General features: G+C 44.3%; 1 pseudogene; it reads left to right on the plus strand.

Annotated features, from left to right (window-relative positions):
* Positions 1-298: 298 nt before the first annotated feature.
* On the plus strand, positions 299-20,134 carry LOC123489297 (annotated as a pseudogene).
* Positions 20,135-20,777: the final 643 nt, after the last annotated feature.

Raw genomic sequence — 20,777 nt, forward strand, 5'->3', positions numbered from 1 at the left:
ATTTAACCACATGGCTTTGAGAAATCGGTTAAGGAGGCGCGCATACTGTCATAGGGAAGATCTGAATTGTATAATCTTCGCGTCCTCTCTCCTCGCCTCCTTCTCAAAATCCATTGGATGAGAAAGCCAGAGATCCCGCCTCTCTGACCTTCTCCTCCAATGGGTTTTGAGAAGGAGGCTGAGGAGAGAGGACGCGAAAAGATATATTGAGATTTGTCCATATCCACTCTTCTTATAAAACACCGGTAGTATAAATTCATTGGCCAAAGCGGGTCTTTGGTTACACGCGTGGCTTGTCTCTGTCCTTGCGGAGTATAAGACAGGAGAGGACCGTAGTAATTTCAAAGTTTACAGGAGGGTATGTATTCGTTTTGCATGATATTTTCAGATTGGATATATTTCATTTTAGGCTACATTTGCTAAATGTGTAGGCTAAATGCCATGCATAACGGTGACGGGATCCTCCTCGTGCATCCTTTTGTAACATCCTGCTTCTATATGAAAAATATAGCGGGCGCCGATTCAAGTTTTTGTAAATGACCTCACTCCAGTGCAATGCATGCGTGTTTGGTAAAAGAAAACATTGACTTCTTTGACCATTTTTGTACAATTAAATATTGTTGTTTACTTTACGTCTAGGAAATGAAGGCTACAAAAAAAATTCACACAGAAACAACCTACATAGTCATCCATGCATTGCATTCCCAGTTGAACAATTATGGTCACCCATTCAAACCATTCAGAAATCACATTACCAAGAAGGCCTACGAGTATTCCTCATCATAGGACAAATGTGTCTGTATTTCTCGTACATAATCTGTCAAGTCTTGCTTACTCTTATTATAACAGCACTTATTAGAAAAGTCAGTAAGAAAAGCTTATAAATGTGTATGGGTATCTTCATTCATGGTAAAACAGAAATATATAATATTCAACTAGCCTAGGCTATGATATACATTTGTAGCAATTATGCTAAGAGAGGGTGGTAAAAAAGTAACCACAATGAATGTACCTATGGAAAGTGGTCCAACTAACTAACTGTCAACGCAAGTCTGCTCATTGGAGGAGGAACTGTTTTCCAGTGCCTATACATTCCTATTGGATTAAATAGATTCAATTATTGGTTTAATTTGACTTCAACAAGCATATCCCAGAGCAGAGGTATTTAGAGTGGTATAATGTATTTATAACTGCATTTGAAAGCGATGGGGTGTCTCCTCTCTCTCTAGCTTCTCTCTATTGCTTTTCTCTCTCTCTATGTACCAGACCACCACAAAGTTCTCATGACACTCATTTGGACTGATCCTAATTAAATGTGCTCAGATATGCAGACAATGTGCCCAATGTTTCCACTTCTCCACATCTAAATGTATGGCGTAATGATAATATCTATCCTCACTCTCTTCCTAAAAGTGCTTCGGTAACTTTGTCTGAAGTTTGTCTCTACAGTATATCCCTCCCTTACTTGAAGCGTCTCAGATACATACACCAAAGTATGTCCTAAAAGCATCAATAAAACACATTCAAAGTCCTGCTATTTATCCACTCTAAATCTCAAATCAAATGACACCCTATTTATTCCCCATACAGTAGTGCACTACTTTAGACCAGAACCACTTTGATCAGAAGTGTTCTCAATCATCAAGTTTGCAGACGCCACAACAGTGGTAGGCCTGATTTACCAACAACGATGAGACAGCCTGTAGGAGGAGGTGAGGGCCCTGGCGGAGTAGTGCCAGGAAAATAGCCCCTCCCTCAACGTCAACAAAACCAAGGAGCTGATCGTTGACTTCAGGAGACAGCAGAGAGAGCACGCCCCCATCCACATCGACGGGGCCGCAGGGGAGAGGGTGAAAAGCTTCAAGTTCCTCGGCGTGCACATCACTAACAACCTGAAATGGTCCATCCACACAGACAGTGTGGTGAAGAAGGCGCAACAGCCCTTAAGACTCCTAAGACCCAACAGCTTGGCCTGTAAGACCCAACAGCTTGGCCCCTAAGACCCAACAGCTTGGCCCCTAAGACCCTCACAAACCATTGAGAGTATCCTGTCGGGCTTTATCACCTCCTGGTACAGCAATTGCACCATCCGCAACCGCAGGGCTCTCCAGACGGCCTGCCCTCCAGGACATCTACAGCACCCGGTGTCACAGGAAGGCCAAGAAGATCATCAAGGACCTCAGCCACCCGAGCCACGACCTGTTCATCCGCTACCATCTAGAAGACGGAGACAGTACAGGTGCATCAAAGTTGGGACGAGAGACTGAAACAGCTTCTATCTCCATGCCAACAGACTATTAAATAGTCACCACTAGCCGGCCTCCACCCAGTACCCCGCCCTGAATTTCAGTCACTGTTACTGGCCGATATTTCTTAATTCCTTTCTTTACATTTTTTGGGGGATTTGTGTGTATTGTTAGGTATTACTTTACTGTCGGAGCTAGAAATAGCATTTCACTGCACCTGTGATAACATCTGCAAAGTATGTGTACGTAACCAATAAAATTTGATTTGAGTAGTGCACTACATGAGGGAAATAGTGTATCATTTTCAGACCTATCCCTTGTCCAATCCCCACAGGTCTCACCCCTGCAGATGATGACCGATCGAGCCAATCACATCAGCGTTGCCATGACTGAGGACCTCACGTCCACCAATGGGACGCCTAGGACCAAGGTCATGACCAGCAGCACCACGGTGGAGCTGAACAAGCTGCAGCCCAGGGGCTCCACGGTCAGCTTCCACAGCATCCAGTACAAGGTGAAGCTGAAGACTGGACCGCTCTGCAAGAGGAAGAACACTGGCAGGGGAGATTCTGGTGGACCTCAAGTGAGTGGAGTTGGTGGATCCTTTGGTCTCATGTACACACAGACAACAGCAGACAGACACACACTTTCAAAGATGCACACACACTCGCATGTATTCTACACACAGGCTTCCACCTTGAAACATGCCCAAGCACACAAGTTCTAGTGATACTAATTGACTAGTGGATGATTAAAGTGAGTTTGATCACATGCATGCACACATGCACCATTACACACACAGTCCTGTGTGGCTCAGTTGGTAGAGCATGGTGCTTGCAATGCCAAGGATAAGGGTTTGATTCCGCTGGGGAATACCCATATGAAAAATGTATGCACGCACAAGTGTAAGTCCCTTTGGATAAAAGCGTCTGCTAAATGGCATACATTGAGTACGGGTACATACACACATTCATGTGATTATTGTGGATAGTCAGACTAATATAATAGTTTGATTAAAATGCTTTGCAAGAAGAACGATTTCCCTAATAATCCTCGTTAAATGGACACATCTGAAATCCGGCTACCTGATGGCACTCTGATGAATGCAGAAAATCGCCAATCAAAATAAACGTTCTACCACAGCGACCATGTTATTTTTTGGAAGCATATTTAATTGTGAGTTATATAAAGTTTGTATGTGAAAACTACTTCTAAGACTTATACATTCAGTTGTTCCAAACTCACTTCACTGGCGCTAAAGAGGGAGGCTCGCTCGGCTGGTGCTAGCACATGCGCATATCAATACACCGCTGGAACGCCGATGAAGGTGTTTACATGTCCTAATAATTCAAAAGATTGCTCAGAAAACCAGGTGTTTTAATTGCCATATGCTTACTTTGATTTTGACCTTACGCCGATTTAAGATAAGCAGAGTAAGGTGTTTACATTACTATTTCATAATCTGCCTACTGCCATAATCAGTTTAATATCAAATTATTACTGTGCATGTAAACATACTCAATAACTAGCTACAATAACACACACACGCCAAAATGCTAGTGGACCTGAAGTCAATATACACTTTGACCACCCAATTACATTTGGTGATTATGAAGTTAGCTAATTCGATGTGGATTTATTGGCAGATACACCTCATTCTCGCTCTGTGTTGAGCTTGTTATTTATGTCTTTCTTGGTACAGCCTCAGTGTATTCCTGCCCACCACCCCACCCCTTTGCTAGTGAATTAAGGGAGTGTTATTGATGGATCTAACTCAATTATAGGAATTAAGTTTGCTGTCTCTCTAATGCTCAAGAGGTTTTAGATGTGTGTGTGTGTGTGTCAGAGAAAGCGTGAAAGTGAAGTGAGACAAAAAGAGGGGGAGAGATCATTAACACAAGTTGACAAAACATACAGGCCTCTCCATTTAAGATTAGGGCTAGCATGCTCAGACCACAATGAACAATAGCTCAGCGGAAAATTCTGTCATTTTTTCTGACGGCATTAAATGTACTTGACATTTCAGGGAGGAATGCATAATTTCACACAAGTTTTGGGCCGTTTCCCCTAGTGTTAATTATATGATATTAACCATGGTTTCTTGCGTATAATCTCTTTGATGCACTGTGGAGCAGGCTGCCAGGGAACCAAATTAAATGCTGTCACGTGATTCTACCCTGCAAGCCTTTATAATTCAGTTTTTTAATTCAGTTTTTATATTACAGATGCTTTTTTATACCACATTGTGCAACTGTTCTTTGTGGAATCAGAAGATTTGATCCTGGATTCTTGTTTTGGACCGTTATACAATGCTATAGATTATTTTCTCCGATTGTTGGAGGTCTTTGGGGTCGCCGTATTCATTGTGCTGTTTGAATCGGTTATATTTGTGAGTCTTTTATTCATTGGAGAACCAAACCTCCTCCTTTTCACACTGTCACTCTTGTGATTCATCCGTATGTATGACTAAGCTATGTGAGACAATATTTACACATCAAAATCACAAGCCCTTGACACTTGATAAACGCGCTGGACTGGCTTGATAACTTTTACCGTATGTAATGGTTTGATAAGACATTTGTGTAACATTGTGAGTATAGAAAGTAGATGACAAAATTACTTGAATGGGTGCTATAAACCTCTCATAAGCATGTCATAAGGTGCTATAAATCCAGCATTATGTTTGATGTTGTAAGTTCTATCCTATAATTCTTGGTCCTTAATCAGCTTTTCACAAGTCTGAAAGTGATTTATGGAGCAAAACACTTCAAAGTTAAGATGAAATCAACTTATTTCCTTTTCAAAGCCACAATTCCATGAGTGCAGACCTTTTTATTGTTATTGATTCAATGTTATGTTCATCTAGCTTTGTTTGATTAACTTAGTCCAACAGTTTGAAATGCATATGAATGACTCAGTTGTGTGTGTACAAATTTCCAAATCCATTTTACTGATTTGCAACTCTGAACTTAAGGCCTATACTGTTCTTGATTTTTGTAACTCTTTCATAATTGTTTTCCTATGCATTAGAATACAGTGCTACACTTCTCATTTGTATAAAAAATTATGTTACACAATGTGTGCTTATTATGCTAAATATGTGGAAGGCTTCAGTGCATCTTAAAATATCTGATGTGTTTTGTCGTCTTGCAGTGGCATCATGAGACCAGGCCTAAATGCTATTCTAGGACCCACTGGAAGTGGAAAGTCCTCGTGAGTATTTTGTTGATGAGACCAGTTTATCTTGAAGGCATTATGTTGCTTGTTACAAAAAAAGATCCCACAGGTTGCCATAGTGATCATTGATCTAACGTTATGGTTAGGTTCCTGGACGTTCTAGCAGCCAGGAAGGACCCCTCTGGTCTCTCAGGGGAGGTGCTGATCGGCCGGGGCACCACAACCACCCAACTTCAAGTGCCTCTCCGGCTATGTTGTCCAGGTAAGTCTATTGGCTACCTGTTGTAAACCCTATCACGACATATTGTGATCATACCCTGTTTCTCCTCATTTCTTTACCTAAATAGATGATGTATTGTGTCCATAACGAGACCATGGCACAGTAAGAAGAGCATATTCGGAGGAGATATGTCCAACAAAACTCTAGGGTCAAACAGCAGAAGAAAAACAGTCTAGCTACAGTATTTTTTCAAAGCTCCTTTGACCATATCACCCCAGTCAGTGACCTTTGACCTTTGACCCTTGTCTCTGTGACCTCACCAGGACGACGTGGTGATGGGGACTCTGACGGTGAGGGAGAACCTGCGATTCTCTGCAGCGCTGCGTCTGCCCCCGCTCCGTGCCCCAGAAAGAGAAGGAGGCCAGGGTCAACGACTCATCACTGAGCTAGGCCTCACCAAGGTGGCCGACGCTAAGGTATGTTGGAACATAGATAGAATGGAAATGTTGAGACAACTGTTCAGGACTGCATTCATAATAGTATTATGAGCCTATGAGATTAAATGCAGTTTAATAGGATCTCTATGGTCAAACCATCCACAGTATTCTCCCTCCACTATATACACTGAGTATACCAAACATTAGGAACACCTTCCTAATATTGAGTTGCACCACCCCCCTCCCTTTTGCCCTCAGAACAACCTAAATTCGTCAGGGCATGGACTACAAGGTGTCGAAAGCCTTCCACAGGGATGCTGGCCCATGTTGACTGCAATGCTTCCCACAGTTGTGTCAAGTTGGCTGGATGTCCTTAGGGTTGTGGACCATTCTTGATACACACGGGAATCTGTTGAGCGTGAAAAACCCAGCAGCGTTGCAGTTCTTGACAAACTCAAACTGGTGCGCCTGGCACCTACTACCATACCCCGTTCAAAGGCACTTCAATCTTTTGTCTTGCCCATTCACCCTCTCTCGTCGGCCCCAGAGTCAATGAGCACCCGGATGGATTTGGACTGTTCTCCCCACAACAGGGTAGCATAGAGGGGGTTACAAGTAGAGAGAGATTGGAAACTCCCCTTACAGCTCACCAGTGTACTCGTACCTACTGATGAGCCTGGTCTTTTAATGGGCAGGTTGATAAGAAATGTCCCGTAGCTCCCCAATACAGACAGCTCTTAGTGTTCAGTCTGTAAGCGCTCAGCAGGAGACAATCTAGCCCTGCCCAGTTGCATGGGCTCCGGAGGAGGCGAGTCGGCAGCCCTCTGTGATCTCCGGGAGAACTCGGGTGACACCGGACTCGGACTTCGGGGATTTCCGGGATTCCTCGGAGGCAAGGTTGAATTTGAGGACGAGCAAGGGAACAGACCCCCTCTCCCTCCTACGGTCCGGAGCCGCCCATCGATCCGGATGGTCAAGGTTATGAGGGAGTCGAGGTCCATGGGCAGCTCCCGGGCTGCGAGCTCGTCTTAAATCACATCCGATAATCCGTGAAGGGAGCGTGTTGAACAGGGCTTCGGGTTCCAGGCACTCTCAGCCGCTAACGTGCGAATATCCACCGCGTAGTCTGCCACACTACGGGAGTCTTGACGTAGTTGGAGCAACTTACTAGCAGCCTCTCTCCCGGACAATGGAGAATCCAAACACTTTTCGTACCTCCGCCACGAACTCCTCCAGACTGAGGCAAACGGCGTAGCGCTCCAGAGGAGGTAAGCGAGGTTCTCGGGACACCGGGGTAGGCTGGGAAGGAGCGCCGCTGATGGCGGGGTTGCTGAGAGTCTGGGGGGTTACTGTTGTGGCTTGCTGCCTAGTTGGGAATCACGGAATTGCTCCAGCAATGCATTGAACGGCATGGTCATGGCGTTCTGCCAGGGTATGGAGTCCCTCCATAAGGCTTTGTAGTAACCCCTCTTGTCTTCCAATGGTGGCTCCTTGGGAGGAGACAGCGTTGCGGAGCTGGTCCGAGTCTGCTGGTTCAGTCATGGCCAGTTCGTACTATCACGGCTCAGGCTAAGACCCAGATGCAGACACAGGAGGTGGATAGTACGAGTCCCAGAGTTTATTACAGTACAAGGGGCAGGCAATCGGTAGGTCAAGGCAGGCAAAGAGTCGTAATCCAAATCAGTCAGGCAGGTGACAGGATCGGAGGACAGGCAGAAAGGTCAGAACTGGGAAGCCTAGAAAAAGAAAAAACTAGAGCACAGGAACACGCTGGTAGGACTTGACAGTACAAGACAAACTGGCAACAGAAAACGCAGGTATAAATACACATGAGGTAATGGGAGACACCTGGTGGGGGTTGGAGACCATCACAAGACAGTTGAAACAGATCAGGGTGTGACAAATTGTCTCAAGGCCTATAAATTCTTCTTTAACCTGTCTCCTCCCCTTCATTTACACTGATTGAAGTGGATTTAACAAGTGACATCAATAAGGGATCATAGCTTTCACCTGGATTCACCTGGTCAGTCTTTGTCATGGAAAGAGCAGGTGTTCTTAATGTTTTGTATACCCAGTGTAGATGTGCTGTAAAATTGCTTCCTTCTCACCAATGTTTTGAAATTACATTTTGAAGGTTTCAGGCCATATGAGGGCTATCATGTGGTACAAGGCTGTGGTACCATACAGCAGTGGTTCCCAACCTTTTTTCCTTGGAGCCACCAAAAAAAATAATAATAAAGTGATTCATTCAAAATCTTTATTGGCAAAAATGTACATCAATTATAGTTTTTCTTTCCTTTTCTCTTTGGTTTGCCCTGGTTATCTTTGTGTATAATCAACTGTAGGCCTATACACACACATTCTTACCAAAATAATAATAATGATTCATTATCAGCATAATAAGTGATTAACAGCACCTATATAGCTCTGTCCTAGATCTCCCTCAGACCAATCCTATATAGCTCTGTCCTAGATCTCCCTCAGACCAATCCTATATAGCTCTGTCCTAGATCTCCCTCAGACCAATCCTATATAGCTCTGTCCTAGATCTCCCTCAGACCAATCCTATATAGCTCTGTCCTAGATCTCCCTCAGACCAATCCTATATAGCTCTGTCCTAGATCTCCCTCAGACCAATCCTATATAGCTCTGTCCTAGATCTCCCTCAGACCAATCCTATATAGCTCTGTCCTAGATCTCCCTCAGACCAATCCTATATAGCTCTGTCCTAGATCTCCCTCAGACCAATCCTATATAGCTCTGTCCTAGATCTCCCTCAGACCAATCCTATATAGCTCTGTCCTAGATCTCCTCAGACCAATCCTATATAGCTCTGTCCTAGATCTCCCTCAGACCAATCCTATATAGCTCTGTCCTAGATCTCCCTCAGACCAATCCTATATAGCTCTGTCCTAGATCTCCCTCAGACCAATCCTATATAGCTCTGTCCTAGATCTCCCTCAGACCAATCCTATATAGCTCTGTCCTAGATCTCCCTCAGACCAATCCTATATAGCTCTGTCCTAGATCTCCCTCAGACCAATCCTATATAGCTCTGTCCTAGATCTCCCTCAGACCAATCCTATATAGCTCTGTCCTAGATCTCCCTCAGACCAATCCTATATAGCTCTGTCCTAGATCTCCCTCAGACCAATCCTATATAGCTCTGTCCTAGATCTCCCTCAGACCAATCCTATATAGCTCTGTCCTAGATCTCCCTCAGACCAATCCTATATAGCTCTGTCCTAGATCTCCCTCAGACCAATCCTATATAGCTCTGTCCTAGATCTCCCTCAGACCAATCCTATATAGCTCTGTCCTAGATCTCCCTCAGACCAATCCTATATAGCTCTGTCCTAGATCTCCCTCAGACCAATCCTATATAGCTCTGTCCTAGATCTCCCTCAGACCAATCCTATATAGCTCTGTCCTAGATCTCCCTCAGACCAATCCTATATAGCTCTGTCCTAGATCTCCCTCAGACCAATCCTATATAGCTCTGTCCTAGATCTCCCTCAGACCAATCCTATATAGCTCTGTCCTAGATCTCCCTCAGACCAATCCTATATAGCTCTGTCCCTAGATCTCCCTCAGACCAATCCTATATAGCTCTGTCCTAGATCTCCCTCAGACCAATCCTATAGCTCTGTCCTAGATCTCCCTCAGACCAATCCTATATAGCTCTGTCCTAGATCTCCCTCAGACCAATCCTATATAGCTCTGTCCTAGATCTCCCTCAGACCAATCCTATATAGCGCTGTCCTAGATCTCCCTCAGACCAATCCTATATAGCTCTGTCCTAGATCTCCCTCAGACCAATCCTATATAGCTCTGTCCTAGATCTCCCTCAGACCAATCCTATATAGCTCTGTCCTAGATCTCCCTCAGACCAATCCTATATAGCTCTGTCCTAGATCTCCCTCAGACCAATCCTATATAGCTCTGTCCTAGATCTCCCTCAGACCAATCCTATATAGCTCTGTCCTAGATCTCCTCAGACCAATCCTATATAGCTCTGTCCTAGATCTCCCTCAGACCAATCCTATATAGCTCTGTCCAGATCTCCCTCAGACCAATCCTATATAGCTCTGTCCTAGATCTCCCTCAGACCAATCCTATATAGCTCTGTCCTAGATCTCCCTCAGACCAATCCTATATAGCTCTGTCCTAGATCTCCCCTCAGACCAATCCTATATAGCTCTGTCCTAGATCTCCCTCAGACCAATCCTATATAGCTCTGTCCTAGATCTCCCTCAGACCAATCCTATATAGCTCTGTCCTAGATCTCCCTCAGACCAATCCTATATAGCTCTGTCCTAGATCTCCCTCAGACCAATCCTATATAGCTCTGTCCTAGATCTCCCTCAGACCAATCCTATATAGCTCTGTCCTAGATCTCCCTCAGACCAATCCTATATAGCTCTGTCCTAGATCTCCCTCAGACCAATCCATATAGCTCTGTCTTAGATCTCCCTCAGACCAATCCTATATAGCTCTGTCCTAGATCTCCCTCAGACCAATCCTATATAGCTCTGTCCTAGATCTCCCTCAGACCAATCCTATAGCTCTGTCTTAGATCTCCCTCAGACCAATCCTATATAGCTCTGTCCTAGATCTCCCTCAGACCAATCCTTATAGCTCTGTCCTAGATCTCCCCTCAGACCAATCCTATATAGCTCTGTCCTAGATCTCCCTCAGACCAATCCTATATAGCTCTGTCCTAGATCTCCCTCAGACCAATCCTATATAGCTCTGTCCTAGATCTCCCTCAGACCAATCCTATATAGCGCTGTCCTAGATCTCCCTCAGACCAATCCTATATAGCTCTGTCCTAGATCTCCTCAGACCAATCCTATATAGCTCTGTCCTAGATCTCCCTCAGACCAATCCTATATAGCTCTGTCCTAGATCTCCCTCAGACCAATCCTATATAGCTCTGTCCTAGATCTCCCTCAGACCAATCCTATATAGCTCTGTCCTAGATCTCCCTCAGACCAATCCTATATAGCTCTGTCCTAGATCTCCCTCAGACCAATCCTATATAGCTCTGTCCTAGATCTCCCTCAGACCAATCCTATATAGCTCTGTCCTAGATCTCCCTCAGACCAATCCTATATAGCTCTGTCCTAGATCTCCCTCAGACCAATCCTATATAGCGCTGTCCTAGATCTCCCTCAGACCAATCCTATATAGCTCTGTCCTAGATCTCCCTCAGACCAATCCTATATAGCTCTGTCCTAGATCTCCCTCAGACCAATCCTATATAGCTCTGTCCTAGATCTCCCTCAGACCAATCCTATATAGCTCTGTCCTAGATCTCCCTCAGACCAATCCTATATAGCTCTGTCCTAGATCTCCCTCAGACCAATCCTATATAGCGCTGTTCTAGATCTCCCTCAGACCAATCCTATATAGCTCTGTCCTAGATCTCCCTCAGACCAATTAACTGAAGCGGGGCAGTTTGTTGCATACACACATGCACATCACGTGAACACTGGTTTTGACACAGCTATAATGTATGTGTTATAAAAATAACAATAAGTAACAATAACAAACAGTACGTTACAATCAATAACTTGTTCCTTCCTTAAAAAACGAATGGCCACCTTGGGCCTGCATACCTCTGACCAGGGATGGGATGTCAGGTGTGATGCAAGTGACAGCCAGCATAAAGTCCTGGTGGACATCGAGCCTGTTACGGGCTTTTGTTTTTATTGTTACAAGCGCGCTGAAGGCCGTCTCAGACAGGTACGTAGTGCTGAATGGTAGAATAACCCTTGTAGCTGCGTGTTTGGCCAGTCTGGGTGTAACAGCGTGTCCTTTGACAATCCAAAACTTTTTGTATCCGTTCTCGTGGAAATATTTATTTGACATAGAATCGGCTTGAAGGTCAGCAAGCTCATCTTCTCAGCTGAGGTATTCCACATCCTCGAGACTGCAAATATAAGGGTCCATCACCCACGATTCCTTTGATAAGTATTCGTCAACATCGGCTAAACTGGATTTAATTTCCTCCCGAAGCATGTTCATGTGCCTGGTAAACTCAGTGCGTAAAGACGCAGGCACAGTGCCACCAGACTGTATCATCAGCAGTGGAAATTGTTGTAGCGCCCCTTTTGACATTTTTCCAACTCTGTACTCCAGTTTCCGCACAAAAGCGTCGAGAGAGTCTTTGCACTGCATGACGTTTGATTCAGGACCCTGCATCCGCTTGTTTGTCTCATTGTAGAGAGTGAATGTATCCGCTAGGTATGCCGTTTTGTTCCAAAACGCATCAGTCAGCTGTTCGCACAGCGGTCGATTGTGATCTTGCAAGAATTCCTTTATTTTTTCCTGCAGTTCCATAAAACGCACAAGCACTTGTCCACGTGACAACCAGCGTACCTCTGTGTATAACAGCAGTGTTTGATGCGCTTCATCCTCACACAGCTGGGCAAACAGTCTCTTGTTAGTAGGGCGAGCCTTAATAAAGTTTACAACTTTAACAACAGTTGCCAGGGTGTTACTAAGGTCTTCCGAAAGTGTTTTACTGCCCAATGCTTGGCGATGTAGCATGCAGTGGAAAATTGCGCATCCAGGGGCTTTTTCCTTCAATCGGCTGTTAAATCCCTTGTTTTTGCCCATCAACGCTGCAGCCCCATCAGTGCAGCATGCAACAATATTCTCTTAGGGCAGATTGTTGGACGAGAGATATGAGTCCATAGCTATAAAAATATATTGGCCTCTTGTTGTTGTGGCTAGATTGGTAGACATAAGAATGTCTTGTTTCAAGTCATCACCGTCAATATATTGCACATAAACGATGAGCACGGATTTGTCTGACACTGTTGTTGTTTCATCCAACTGAATGGCAAAGGGAACATTCCTAAGCTTCTCGTGCAGCTGGTTTTGACAATCTCCAGCCAATTAATAGCGAACACTCAAATGACGCCTCCGTGGCTCTGTGTAAATCACTGCCTGCTCTTTCAAATGCTTTTCTGATGTCTGTGGATCTTTTTGATAGTGCCAACTGCTTCTTCCTCTCAAAAAAATCCTGACTTTCACCAATAGTCTCCTGGTGTTTTGTTTCCTGGTGTCGTTGCATTTTGCTTGGCTTCATGCTGTCATTAGCTAGCTTCTCGCCACAAATGACACATTCTGGCCGAGTCCTGTCCTTAAATAAAACCGAAGTTAAGATAACTCTCGAGATATAGCCATACTCTTTTTTTTGATGATGAGTCATCAGTACTTTTACGTTTCTTAGACATGTTGTTTAATTCATAAAATAGTGATGCTCTGACTGCAGGAAAAACGAGCTGCTAGCTGAAACTGATTGAGCGCAGGTCATTGAGGTGCACACTTTTTTCCGGGGAATTACCGCTTTTACATTTCTCTGCCATTATTCTTATTTTTTTAGATTGGCCTTGGCATCGCAATCATATAATCTTTAATGATATTTTAAAATGTATTAATTTTACAATTAAATTATAGTGGAACATTTTATGCATGTTTGACCTCAAAGCAAATGAGATCACGGCCCCCCCTGTGAACTCTGGCCCCAGGTTGGGAACCACTGCCATACAGCATAAGATGGATGTCCAAAGGCTATCATGTGATGTGACTGTGTTTCTTCCCAGGTTGGTACCCAGATGATCCGGGGGATCTCTGGAGGGGAGAGGAAGAGGACCAACATCGGCATGGAGCTCATCATTGACCCCTCTGTTCTCTTCTTGGATGAACCCACCACGGGCCTGGACGCTAGCACCGCTAACTCTGTCCTACTGCTGCTCAAAAGGTAGCTATAGCTCTAAACTGTTACTGTAACGGGCCTGGGCGCTAGCACCGCTAACTCTGTCCTCAAAAGGTATAGCACTACTATTCCAAGAAGTACATTTTACATTTGAGTCATTTAGCAGACGCTCTTATCCAGAGCGACTTACAGTTAGTGAGTGCATACATTTTCATACTGGCCCCCCGTGGGAAACGAACCCACAACCCTGGCGTTGCAAGCGCCATGCTCTACCAACTGAGCTACATTTCGATTGATTCATAATGGGTGGGTTAAGTGGGAGGTAACCTATGTTTCATATTTGATGATTTTCTTATTCCCCTTCCTGTTTCCTGTTTCCTAAATTTGTCCTCTAAATGTTCTGCCTTTCTTATTGGCTACCCTGTTAAATGTAGACCTCAAGCCCTTTTTTCATTGTCTTATCTCCTTTTAGGATGGCCAATCACGGACGCACCATCATCATGTCCATCCACCAACCGCGTTACTCCATCTACCGGCTGTTCGACTCCCTGACCCTGCTAGTCAGCGGCAAACAGGTGTACCATGGGCCGGCCCAGAATGCACTGGACTATTTCGCCGACATAGGTAACCTTCAATATCAATACTACACGCAAAGTATAAGGAGCTACCATTGTTGTCTTGTTTTAGAGATAAAGGAAGTTAGATTGATGTAAAATAAGTCCTGAACGGGACAGAGCAGAATAGAGATTGATATAGAGGAGACTAATGTTCACATGTGTTGTTGTATCCTAGGTTACGCCTGCGAGGCCCACAACAACCCAGCCGACTTCTTCCTAGACGTCATCAACGGAGACTCTACTGCCACTGCTATGAACAAGATTCAGGGAGAAGGTCATTTTCACACACACACACACACACACACACACACACACACACACACTAACAAACAGTGTGCAGTATATAAGTCCAAGTCTCGCAAGCACCTGAAAGGTGCCTTAGAGTCCTGGCGCCATAGTAAAAGAACAAGGGACCCAGCGCTCTAACACAAACAACATCTGACCCTGGGTCAGTGAGATTAGGGGTGCAGGAGGCTTGCCGTTGCCCAGACAGGGACAGGGGTTGGAGGGAGCCGGTGGCTGGTGCTGCAGCCACGGCCTGAGGCTGGAGGCCAGGCGGTTGGAGGTCACAGCCCTCATTGTATCAGCTCAATGAGAAAAACCCTCTGATCTGTACTGGTACAGTAGGATTTGTTGGCCTTTTAGAGGCTACAGCTAATGCTAATAGCGACAGGCATACACTATTGGTGTGGATTGTGGAAGGAACCGTTTTGGTACAATGGGAGTAGTCAACCGGCTCTCGGACTGGACTTCAATGAATTTGTATCTGGGTCTTTTGGATTAATAAATTGGTTGTTGTCATGGGTGAATTAAGGGGTGATGGTCTCCAACCTTTAACAGAGTGTATTGACTCTTGGGTTCTCTCTTTCCTTCCCGTCCTAGACATTGACTTTGAGGAGCTTAGTGGCTCCAGGCAGACCATCGAGGAGCGTCTAGTGGAGGAGTACAGGAACTGCTCCTACTTCAGAGACACACAGGCCGAACTGGAGAGGATCGCCCAGGGAAAGCAGTACACCACCAAGCCCACGTCCCGTACCATCACCTACAACAGCTCCTTCTTCACCCAGCTCCACTGGGTCCTAGGGAGAACCTTCCGGAACCTGGCGCTGAACCCCCAGACCTCTGTGGCACAGGTTAGCACACACACACACCGATACAGACTCACACACACACACTGATACAGACTCACACTCACACACACACACCGATACAGATACAGACACACACACACCGATACAGACTCACAAACATACACGTACCTCCCTCCATGGTGTCTAATGAAACCACATTGAATCGGCTCAAGGACTGCAGATTGCCCGCGGGCCACCAGTTTGAGACTCCTGACATAGAAGTATTTTGTCCGTTGTCATAAATCGAATCAAAGACTCTCAAAGATGTTGAGAAAATCCATCAAAGGTCCCAATGTTTAGGAGTGGATGACCATTTGTGGGTTAAAAGCTTAAGAGGTGCTGTACCAATGTCCCCTAAACTCATTTCAAACACACCCCAGTAGGGAGAGGATTCTCAGAATACATTTAGCTATGCTCCTATCACTAACGACCTTATGACCGGATTTACCCTCCGAGCAAGTGACTTGAGAATAATGTGATTTTTAATTGCGGCCCCTGTACTTTTCTCCACTTCACAACAAGCTCTTTTGCGCTGGAAGGGTGGGAGGAGGGGCTTCTGACGACTTAATGCCCTCATTAGTCATCCATGGCAACAACATCCCATCAGAAGTATCTCACTTTAAGAATTATTAACAGCTAATTGGCCCCATAGTAAATCGACAATAATCCCAAGCTGGGGTCTGGATTTTAAAGGCTAGAGGGCTGGAGTTCTAGCTAATCAGCTTTGCTGACTGTTGTGACCCTGGTGTTGCCTAGAACTGAAGTGATATCATATCCCCCCCCCCCTCGGTCTCGGGTCCCGGTGGCCAGGGCCCAGCCGGCTGTCACATGATTGCGCCATTACCCGCGCTGGGCTTCCACATGAGGGGCTTGGGGAATGAGGGGGAATGAGGTGAAAAAGGTTCAACCTTATTAGCTTATCCTCTCACCCTGGGAACTGCGATGGGGCCGGTTAGCCCTGTCATAAGATGTAAATCGTCAGGATTAAAATAAATGTCGCTCTGGAGATTTGACCCTTTCTCTCTTTCTTATCCAACATGGACTACCGGTCTGTAGATGAGAATGGATGAGGGAGAGTGTGGAGAACGCTGATTCGGTGTAGTTTGTGTGGGAATATTCCTAGGTTTAAGAATGTCGACATTCTTAATGGACTAATCAGGTTCTATCAGGGTTAGACCATTTGCCTCTGCAAGGCCAGGAGAAGTAGTGATACTTCTCCTGGCCTTTGTATTCGTCATAGCATCTTACCTCACTGTATTTTAAGAAAAAAAATATATATATACTCTGAAAGAGAGCAAAACCCATTTTGCTATAGACCAACAGAGATTAGTTTAGATTAAAACGGGCCTGGACCTTTGATCAAAATGGGCTCCCTCATGCGACTGAAGTCTCAGTTGTGTAAGGCATATTGTCAGACATTTAAGATCGTTTACTCCCCAATGCCACGGCGCATTGCGGGTCATGATGTAAAATATGCCGTTATGATTGGCTGATTTGCTGACCTTTGACCTGGCTACTAAACTTACCATGTTTCTCTTCTGTTGGGCAGCTGGGAGTCACCATTTTCCTGGCTCTTATTGTGGGCGCCATTTTCTTCAGGGTGAAGGACGATCAGAGTGGAATACAGAACAGGTGGGGAAAGCATTATTATCACAACTCCTCAAATCCATCTCAGAATGGGATGTAATGGATCTCAGCCCATTATCAGCCTCAACTTCATCCTGGGACGTTTTTTGCAAAAGTTTGGCATCAACCAATTGATGCTCGTGTCAACTCAGCCGGATCTCTGATGTCATAAAAGGTTACGCCTGCAGGCTAAATTTCCTGTAAATGCCACAATACATCCATCCACCCACTGGTACTATACAGTAAATTAAGAATAAGGGACTTAACTTGTCGAGGTGATCTGATTTCGATTAATCTGTAGACTGAAACTGATGAGAACCCATGAGGCAGAACAACAGCAGCATCTGCCTGTAAAGATTAGGTTAGTAAATGACTCTGCTTTGGGAGAGAGATGTTATAACAGGATAATGTAGCCACATTAATCTGCTTACAATAATCAGGATTTTGCCCATTATTTTATTGGTCCAATCAGACCTGGGTTCAAATACATGTGTATTTGAGTATCTGTAATTTAAAATACTTTTTTTGAGTATTTTCAAATACACAGCACAAGTATTTGAGTATTTGAATCGTTATTTGTAAAAACCAAATAGTCTGCCAAATTCTATTTCAAATACTCAAATACACTGACTCAAATACACTCCCATGCATTTAGCCCAGGTATTTGAAAATAGTATTTGAAATAAGTATTTGAAAATACTGACAAATACTTTCCAAGTGTATTTCCAAATACATTAAAATATTCAACTACTTGTCTTTTCAAATAAAATATATCTGAATACTTACTTTGAATGTATGTGAAAGTAAATTGAGATATTTAAAATAGTATTTGAACCCAGGTCTGGGTCCAATTAGACCTACAGTACAACTCCACTACCTTGGTCCCCTTAGTCTGAAACCCGATGGAGCACACACACATTTAGCATTCATTTCAATAGGGTTTTCTGATTCAGAGGGTTTGGGTTAAATGCGGAAGACGCATTCAGTTGTACAACTGACTAGGTATCCCCCTTTCCCTTTTACCCCCTTTCATTCCATCCATGACTGGACAGAACATATGGATTTAATGTCATTATATGTAATGTTAGTGTATTGGGGGTATAGTTGAGATCAATATGTGTAGCTATATAATATGGCTTATGTCAGGTATTAGGTCAAATCAAATCAAATGTTATTTGTCACATGCGCCGAATACAACAGGTGTAGACCTTACCGTGAAATGCTTACTTACAAGCCCTTAACCAACAATGCAGCTCAAGAAATAGCGTTAAGAAAATATTTACTAAATAAACTAAAGTAAAAAATAAAAATGAACACAATAAAATTACATAACAATAACAAGGCTATATACAGTGTAAAACGGGGGGCCAGTATAAAAAAAGATGTATTCACTAACTGTAAGTCGCTCTGGATAAGAGCGTCTGCTAAATGACTAAAATGTAAATGTAAAAAATGTAAAAACAGGGGGGGGCAGGCAATATAAATAGTCCCGGTGGCCAAAAGTAGGCGAGGTATTTCTCTGACTTTCTCTCTCTTTGGCTGTTATTGGGTTAAGGATCATATGAAGGGTTGGATGAGGCGGCCTTTTTTGTCTCTGAAATGGCACCCTATTCCATCTAGTGCACTATGGCCCTGCACTAGATAGGGAATAGGGCGCCATTTCATACGCAACCCTTGTCTTTTCAGTCAGCTTTTGGGGTCTTTGGTTTATCATTCTGAAGGTGACGTGATGTTTCCCCTCTTTTAGGATCGGTGCTCTGTTCTTTATCACCACCAACCAGTGTTTCAGCACGCTGTCCGCTGCCGAGCTCTTCATCACAGAGAGGAAGCTGTTTGTGTACGTATTGTAGTAGACCAGTGGCACCACTATAACCTGGTCTCTTTGAAGTATAGAATATGGGGGTGTGAGCATGCGGGTCTGGCCAGATGCGATGTAGTCATTGTTTGTGTGTGTGTCTGGAAGTTGTTGTTCGTATAAGTTTGTATCTGGAGTGGGGGGAAAAATGAAGGCAAAATATATTATAAAACAACAACAACAACAACAAATCTCTCGCTCTCTCTCTCTTATATATATATATATATATATATATATATATAATATGACTATGAAGACACTGTCTCTGCCTAAATACTTATCAGTATGAAATGGACCAGCAAGCATTAGTTTATAGCTACATTTAGTTTACAGCTACATTTAGTTCACTGTTTGACCTTTGTACTTCTAATTATTCTGTAAATGAGCATTATCAGTATGAAATACCCCAGCAAGCATTAGTTCCAAATGCCCCTAGCCAAGGAAGTTCGACAAGAAAAGACTCAGTATGAGATAATGTAGACGTCTTGTCTTCGTTGTCCCCAACAGCCATGAGTACATCAGCGGGTATTACAGAGTCTCAGTCTACTTCCTGTCCAAGATCCTGTCTGACATCATCACCCTGCGCACCATCCCCGCCATCATCTTCAGCTGCGTGGTCTACTTCATGATAGGTGGGTTGGATGCACAACATGGGAATGAGACATTTGCATTTATGAAAAAGTGAATAGATCAGATTACATTTTAATTGTTAAGATGGAAGGAAAGTAGAGAGGGACATAGATGTTGAGGGAGCTAGCACAAAAGCATATCGCTGCACCTTTTATACCTGCTGTAAACTGTGTACGTGACGAACAACATTAGATTTGATTTGAGACGGTAATGGCACAGACCGTAAAAGGTCAAGAAAGGTCAAGATGGCTCTACCACTCAAAACCAGACTCTGAAATGATCCTAACATTGAAGTGTGTGTCTGTCCTGCAGGTTTCAAAGCCACTCCGGCAGCCTTCTTCATCTTCATGTTCACTGTGACTCTGGTGGCCTACACAGCCACTGCCATGACCATGGCCATCTCTGCCGACCAGAGCGTGGTGGCACTGGCCAACATCTTCATGACCATCAGCTTCGTCTTCATGATGGTGAGTGTAGGGACGAGGGGGTAATGCAGTGGCCACATGCGCGCGGTGCACGTGAGTTGTATTGCAATGCCAGTTATGGTTCAAGTTCAGCACTGTCTCATTAGTATTATTTGCTAGTTATGTATAGACATAAGTACACTGCTCAAAAAAATAAAGGGAACACTAAAATAACACATCCTAGATCTGAATGAATGAAATAATCTTATTAAATACTTTTTTCAATGGAAATCAAATTTATCAACCCATGGAGGTCTGGATTTGGAGTCACCCTCAAAATTAAAGTGGAAAACCACACTACAGGCTGATCCAACTTTGATGTAATGTCCTTAAAACAAGTCAAAATGAGGCTCAGTAGTGTGTGTGGCCTCCACGTGCCTGTATGACCTCCCTACAACGCCTGGGCATGCTCCTGATGAGGTGGCGGATGGTCTCCTGAGGGATCTCCTCCCAGACCTGGACTAAAGCATCCGCCAACTCCTGGACAGTCTGTGGTGCAACGTGGCGTTGGTGGATGGAGCGAGACATGATGTCCCAGATGTGCTCAATTGGATTCAGGTCTGGGGAACGGCGGGCCAGTCCATAGCATCAATGCCTTCCTCTTGCAGGAACTGCTGACACACTCCAGCCACATGAGGTCTAGCAT

This window comes from Coregonus clupeaformis, unplaced genomic scaffold (genome assembly GCF_020615455.1).
Source record: "Coregonus clupeaformis isolate EN_2021a unplaced genomic scaffold, ASM2061545v1 scaf2989, whole genome shotgun sequence".
Classification (NCBI taxonomy): Eukaryota; Metazoa; Chordata; class Actinopteri; order Salmoniformes; family Salmonidae; genus Coregonus; species Coregonus clupeaformis.